Genomic DNA, 6,729 nt, shown 5'->3' on the forward strand with positions numbered 1-6,729 from the left:
TGGGCTCCTAACTCCTGTGTGACTAACTGCAGCGCTGGGGGAACGCGGGCCATGTCCGGGGCAAGGCGTGCAGTGTTCCCACTGCAGGACACCCAAGCAGGGCAGCAGCTGGCTGCTGGGCTCATCACTAATGCATTCTGCACGAGGAGCTGAAAGCGAGCGGAGCACGGGGAATCACGCTGGTTCGGTAAGGCTGGAGACAGTAAAATTACAGTGACATCTAGTGATCATAAATATTTCACAAAGGTGCTGCGAGCGAAAAGAAATTAAACATTTATCGCCAGGGAGCATTTTGAACGCATAACACACAAAATCAGCTCGTTAACCGAGGGCGGGGAACGAGGCGGGGTACAAATGGGGCAGATGATGGGAATTAAACTGCTGAGGGGACGCTGCAGAGCTGGCTGCCTGCACTGGGGAGGCTGTGGGTGGGTTCTGCGGGGATCGTGGCTGGGTCTGCATTTCTCACCGCTTCTGCAGAGTTTGCTGATGGTACTAAATTACAGCGCGTTCGTCTAAAAGCAGCTCAATGTTTTTGCGGCTGGGAATAGGACTAATATATGGTGTGTAGCTTCCTACAGCACGCGCCGGTCTGCAGGGAGAGGAAAGCAAAATGAAAGCTGTGCGGAGATAGGAATGGGCACAGCTCTTCTGAGTGCTGGCCCACGGCCGAAGGGATGGCAAGAGATGGAAGAGCAGCAATAGGGCATCGCTGCGGGCATGGCCAGGGCTGCAGCATGGGTCACTGCAGGCACCGAGGCTGTATTTTGACTTGCATGCAGGATTAGAAGGTGTTTTGAGCAAGTCTGCAGATGATACCAAATTAGGAGCTGTTGACTCTGTGCGAAGTGATGGAAAATGACAGTGGGGTTAACAGGAGCAGCAACCCGGAGCAGGAACTGATGCACTTAGCACATTGATTTTGTGATTTTAAACTGGGTAGCTTTGTGGTCTCGTAAACATGCAGTCGAATTTTCTTACAATGAAACGTTCAGGAGAGCCTTTGATAAATTTGCAGAGGAAGCTCCTGTCCAATGGCAGGGGCCTTCCTGTGAGTCCGCAGCAGCCGGGCAGCGTGAGGCTCTCAGTTATTGCCAGAAAGCAGGATATTCATTGCCACCGATCTCAGGTGCATAAGGGAGAGACAAATTCGTGGATGGGATGCTCTGCCTGCCTCCGAGCACTGCTTGTGACAGCACCAGGATTGGGTCATTACAGCTGGCGGCCACGTTAACCACTGGGCTGCTGTGATTTTCTAGGGGGAAGAAATGTGCACTGGGACTTGAGCTTCTGCATGTCAGTGAAACTCATGATACTATATGTCAACGGTCTTGAAATTTATTAGTTAAGCTGGCAAAGGCAGGAGTTAGTTAAGAATAATGGCAAAGCGGGTAAAACCTGGCAAAAGAACAGCATGAGGACTGGTGGTTGCTTGTGGTGCTTCCCTTGTGCTTCTATGGACAGAGTAGCCTCCAGCCACTTCTCAATGACTGTTTCTTACTCCAGCTCCTGTTAAATAGCTGCTTTGGAAAGGCTGGTCACAATCTTCCAGCATGACAGCATCCTCAGCAATTGGCTGGGAGGAAATACTGACCTGGATTGTAGCATTAATTTGTGACAGCGTGATGATGCAGCATGGAAATCAGCTCCCTTTTACCTTATGGGCTGGAAATGGACAGAGCTGGTGCTGCCAGATTCGTCACCCCACAGTAACGGCCATTCAGCGGTTCAGGTGGCCAAGGACCTAACCGATCCTTGCTGGGAAAATAATGCTGTTGTGGGTCAGGGGTTGGAGCTGGTTGTGGGGAGAGAGCAGGATTTGGCTCTTTGCAGAGAAGGAGATGTGGGAAATGAGAACACGCTCAGAGGATGCCATGGAGAGCAAAGCACAAGTGTTGGAGCAGGGAGCCATCTGCAGCCCCTGGTGCCCTCTCTCCCATGGAGCTGTGTGTGCTGCCCTCCTCTTACTTGGGGCTGTGTCTGTGCTGTCCATGCTGGCCCAGTCCCTGCAGTGCCATCTTGATGTGACATCCACGTCCCCCAGCTCTGCTCCCGAGCACAGCAGGAAGGAGAGGCAAGAGTTGCAGGTTGCCACAGTAACCCCTGCTCCACCACCTTTTGCTTTTACACCAGGAGAAATCCATCGCTCTGCAGACACCCAGCTCCACACTTGTGATTTACACCGATCGTGTTTGCCGTGGGGCTATCGAACGCCAAGGGCTGGTGCAGAAGAGCCCTGCAGGACCAGCTTCATGCTTCTAAATCCCCACCACTTCCAGATCTCCTTGGTGCAGCCAAACTGCCTCGGGTGAGTCTGGGTGAGCACTGCGAACCCAGGGCATCTCTGCTGTCTTTTCCCTGCTCCTGATTCAGCAACAGCAAGGAGGACAGTGGTGTCATCCCCAACGTGCGTGATTTCTGTGCTGCGTGTTTGTGAATTATAATGAATGTGCTTTCTCAAGGTGCAGGTTTTTGCTGTCACTGTACCTCTCTGTTTCCTACTCTTCGCAGGGATAAAAGGTTTCCCTCCCACCTACCTCTCCAAAAACTAAAATATCTGAGCGGCAGGAATGACAGAACTCATGTAATTGTTCCTCGTGTTGCATGTTTCCAGGCTGACTGTCTGAAACAGGGCTGAGTGTAGTTCTCCCTGAAGTCAACGAGAGCCTTCTCACTGAAACAACAGCTTTGTTTTGGAGGAGCTTTTTTGGAGGAGCAGGCTGAGAGCCAGGTGGGGATTTCGTTTTTCACACCTAATATATTCATGAGTGTGTGTGTGTGTGTGTGTGTGTATATATATATATATATATACATATTTTCCTGTAATACAAATTAGATCACTATATGGAAAGCATATGAATTAAAGCCAATATATTTTCTGTTTAGGCAAATTAAAGACTATTTCCCTTTGAGATGCTCTTCGGGTTGCTTTATATCCCACTCACAGAAGTGTTTTTCCCCACAGTATCCCTTCAGGTAAACGCTTCTCCTTCCGTCAGTGCACCTGTGGATTAGCTGTGAGTAATTTGCTCTTGAAATATTTCGCAAAAATATTCTTTGCATATGGTAAACAGGTTTGAATACCCAGGCTGATAATGATAGAGGCTGATAATGACAGAGCTTGTTGCCTTGCAGACGCTCTTTGTGCAGGTAGGTCATACCTGAACAGCTGGATTGCGTGCACAGGTCATGGGCTATTTTCTATACTCATTTGGCAACAGCACAGAGCTTTTGCAAGTGATCAGTGATTTAATTTTAAAGGAACGTCTTCTGCTGGCTTTTGTATTAAGACCAATGTAACATCTTTATTGTCAGATGAGGCCTTTCTATCCACGCAAAAAACATAGCCCTGCTATTGCTGAAGAGCTACCAATGATGGTGAAAATGGAGTGAAATTGGAGAGAATCATAAATGTGTCCTTCAGGGATGAGTACTGTCCCATGCACCACCTCCTTTGCTCGCAGGCTCTGCTGCGGATGCCCATTTTGCCCACTGCAACTCTGTACCAGAGGCGCAGGTGAGGAAATGCCCCATGTGGCTCTGACAGCGTGACCGACAGCTCTCATTAGAAAATGTGAAATGAAAGCAGCTCAGGGTCCAGCCTGCCTCGCCGAGGCCCATTACACATTACACTGTCACACTTCCCTTTAGCAATTACAGCTTAACATGATGGCATTTATTAACTGCTTAATCTTGGGAGTATATATCTGCACAAAAAAGCTAGGAGAATGGAATATATCCAGTATCTAGGTGGAATGTTGAAATGAAGAGAGAAAGATTAACGCCCTGGGTCTCTAAAGGTGCTCTGGGGGCATATTGTGTATTGATTTTGGAAGGCACTGGAATATTTTTGAGGCGGTGAATGCAATGGTCAGATGAAGAGAGAGGGAGGGAGGGAGGGAGGGAGCTCATGTGCTTCTTGCAGAGCTGAGATGCCTCACCAGGCATCTGAGCTGCAGCAGGCTGCAGGAGGCCCCCAGGCTCCCAGTGGTCTGGATAGGGGTGAAATCTTCCCGTTTGGCTGGCAGTGGTTATGGGGATAGACCCCAACAGGAGGGTTTGCCATGAGGTGGCTGCAGATGGGGATGTTCTGGACAGGGGCAGAGATGGTTTCAGATTCTGTTTCTCATCAGATATATTTCTTTGTTGAAACGGCTTACATGTGATTTTAATTCCCAATGGTAATGAGCATTTTGGGCAGCGCTTTTGTAGACTGTGGTGAGGGAGAAGTGGGTGTTGAGGAGAGGGATGCAAGCTTGCCAGTGGCATAGCCCCAGTAATGCAGTGTGAGACCAGCCAGAGCCTGCCCAGCCCAGAAAGAGCTCCCTTCCTACCTGTCTGGCACCTCTTTTCCACCAGTATGGCCATTGCTAGAATTCAGGATGCTCAGGAGCTCCTGGCTGGAGCCAGGCACCTGACTGCTGTGGGACAGATGACCAGGCCTAGGTGTTCATGCCCAAGGGACGCATGAGCTCTGCTCCTTCCCAGTTCCCATGTTGTGGCCACCAAACCCATTTCTGGGTGGCTGGCAGCCACCCCCTCCATCTTTCCCCTCCACTCAGCCGTGGCAAGATGGAGAAGGACACACTGAGGGTGTGATCACTGCTTGTGAAATTGAGGACAATTTCTGCTTCCCCATACCCATGCTGCAGCCTGGTGCTGGGTGGCAGAAGCATGGTGTCATGTAGGGCGGCCCAGGGTGCTGAGGATGCATGTTGTTGAGGATCCGACCCTGACTTGTCCACCACAGTAGTCATTATCCATGGGGGAAAAAAAGCCACATAAATGGATATATTTTTCATCAAAGCAGCTACTTAAAATGAGATAAAACCGTTCATGTAGAAAAGCTTATTGTTCCCCTTGTAATGGAATTTAACTGAATTATGACTACTTGCATTTAAGAGATTTATGCTGAAACCCTCTGGACTGGAAGGCCCTGCAGGCCAAAGCGATCTTCTTGGTCTGCATTAGCATACTTGGTGTTGGCTTGTGTGAAAAACCACATATTGACAGGTAAAGAGTAACAGAAGAGATAATTTTTGACTCTCACTGGCTCTCGGAAAGATGTCTCAGATAGCAGAGATGCTAAAACTAAGATCTGGTCTCTTCCCTGCCAAGAGAAAGCCAAGCAATTCAAGCACAGCTACTCCCTTCCATGGGCAGAAGTCACTGCTGCCATTGCAGGATCTTCCCTTGGCCTATGTGGAAGACTCCTTACAGCACCCGGACTGCACATGATGGATGCAAAGTGGAGATACATAGCCACAGCTGCTTGATATCTGTAATTGAATAAGGAAGGCAATGAATACAAAACATGAGAGTCCTACCATTATGAATATTGCTTATAGGCCATGAATATTATTTACTACTCGTGTATTAGAGTGGCTTACAGGTATTAAAATCCCTTTGGAAATGGTGGGATAGGGCTCACTGCTCAGCTTGGGGTGTGCAGCATTTTATTTTCCAGCCACCCAGAGCTCAGCAGGATGGAAGAATTGGAACTTGTGTAAGAATTTAAGATTTTATTCTATTTAAAACACGTCAAATGTTCTATTAGTTGAAAAGCCTCTCTTTCCCCCCCCCCCACCTAGACCAGCCAGATAAGTAGAATACCACATCATTTCTATAGCAAGCATCCAGCTAACACAAGATAATAATCTCTACTTTTTTACAGAACATGTCACAGAGGGCGCTGTAGTGGGAGCTGTTCAATGGTGAGTAAACACTCTATTGCACACCATTCCTCAAAACAGGGCACCATATCCTTGTATTTCTCCAAGCAAACATTGTGGCATATAATGCTCTGCTAAAGGGGGGAGGGAGGAATATTTGATGCAGCCTCTCAGGAGAGTCAGGATGAGAGAAAGATTTCAGTAATAAATTAAATGCTGTCGGCAGTTTAAAGGAATAAATAAATAAAAGCTGTGTGCAATTACATTGATGTTCTTCTGGAAAAAGCTCAACGAGCTTCAGCTCCTGCCAAGTTTGGGAAATTGAGTTACAGGTCATTGGTGGTCAGGTGCTCTGTGTGACCCGGGCTGGGCTTTGCCCTTAGTCACTTTTGAGGACAGGCGCAGGTGAGGCTTTATGGCATATCACGGCCGTGCTATACACCAGCAGTAATTACATTTTATTGCCCTGCCAAACCTGGAGTGAACCACAATGATATGGCACAGAGCTGAAACAGAAACAGTCTGTGACAGGGCTTCCTGGTCCAGATGAACCTTACCTTACCTTCAGCCCCCTGATCACCTTGGGTGCAGGCAGGTAGGATGAGAACTCTTGGTTTTAAAGGTTTGGGGAGCAATGACTCTGGGCAAGGACTGTTGCTGGGTTTGCTTGCACAGTGGAGTGATGGGACCTTAGACTTCTTGGCATGTTTCCCACAAGCACTACAGGTCTGCCTGCTTGGTTTGTGGCTCCTCTTTGTTGAAATGACGCGTATGAGAAGAGAATGGAATAGCCCATGTACAGCAAGCTCTACCTAGGGATTATGAGTCTTCTCTTTTCATCAGGTTGGGCATGCCCAGAGGTGCCCAAGAAAGGCAGGTAACCTGCTCCCTTGAGCGTTTGTTCTAAAGAGGCACATTTCGATATGGCAGTGGAGCTGTGTTACCACAGGCATCTCTGGTCTGATTGATCATCTCTACTAATTATCACAATAAATCAATGCTTGAACGAAACTTGCTAGTGATTCTAAAGGTGAAGGAGCGCTAGGGAATTAACATG

Source organism: Numida meleagris, chromosome 10, assembly GCF_002078875.1.
Source record: "Numida meleagris isolate 19003 breed g44 Domestic line chromosome 10, NumMel1.0, whole genome shotgun sequence".
Classification (NCBI taxonomy): domain Eukaryota; kingdom Metazoa; phylum Chordata; class Aves; order Galliformes; family Numididae; genus Numida; species Numida meleagris.